Here is a 946-nt window from a genome sequence, read left to right on the forward strand (position 1 = left end):
TTTTTCTTCCTGTTTTTCATTCTGTTTTTGCTTTTTTCATTGATTTTGTGACTTCTCATGATCATCAACCTACAAAAAAGATAAAATAACAAAAGAAAATAATTAATTATAAAACATTGGGTTGCCTCCCAACAAGCGCTTCTTTAATGTCAGTAGCTTGACAGAGGACTCTCATGGATCCTCACAGATATTCAGAGCCATGTTGGAACCTCCCAACACCAAACTTAGAGTTTGAATGTGGGGGTTCAACACCAAACTTAGAATTTGGTTGTGGCCTCCCAACACCAAACTTAGAGTTTGACTGTGGGGGCTCTGTTTGTTTCTGATTTGAGAGAAGCTCTTCATGCTTCCTCTCCATGATGATAGAGGGATATCCTTGAGCCTTAAACATAAGGGATTCTTCATCCACTTGAATGATCAACTCTCCTCTATCAACATCAATCATAGCCTTTGCTGTGGCTAGGAAGGGTCTGCCAAGGATGATGGATTCATCCATGCATTTCCCAGTCTCTAGGACTATGAAGTCAGTAGGGATGTAATGGTCTTCAACTTTAACCAGAACATCCTCTACAAGTCCATGGGCTTGTTTTCTTGAGTTGTCTGCCATCTCTAGTGAGATTCATGCAGCTTGTACCTCAGAGATCCCTAACTTCTCCATTACAGAGAGAGGCATGAGGTTTACACTTGACCCTAAGTCACACAAGGCCTTCTTGAAGGTCATGGTGCCTATGGTACAAGGTATTGAAAACTTCCCAGGATCCTATCTCTTTTGAGGTAGTTTCTGCCTAGACAAGTCATCCAGTTCTTTGGTGAGCAAAGGGGATTCATCCTCCCAAGTCTCATTTCCAAATAACTTGTCATTTAGCTTCATGATTGCTCCAAGGTATTTAGCAACTTGCTCCTCAGTGACATACTCATCCTCTTCAGAGGAAGAATACTCATCAGA

This window comes from Arachis duranensis, chromosome 10, assembly GCF_000817695.3.
Source record: "Arachis duranensis cultivar V14167 chromosome 10, aradu.V14167.gnm2.J7QH, whole genome shotgun sequence".
NCBI classification, from domain to species: domain Eukaryota; kingdom Viridiplantae; phylum Streptophyta; class Magnoliopsida; order Fabales; family Fabaceae; genus Arachis; species Arachis duranensis.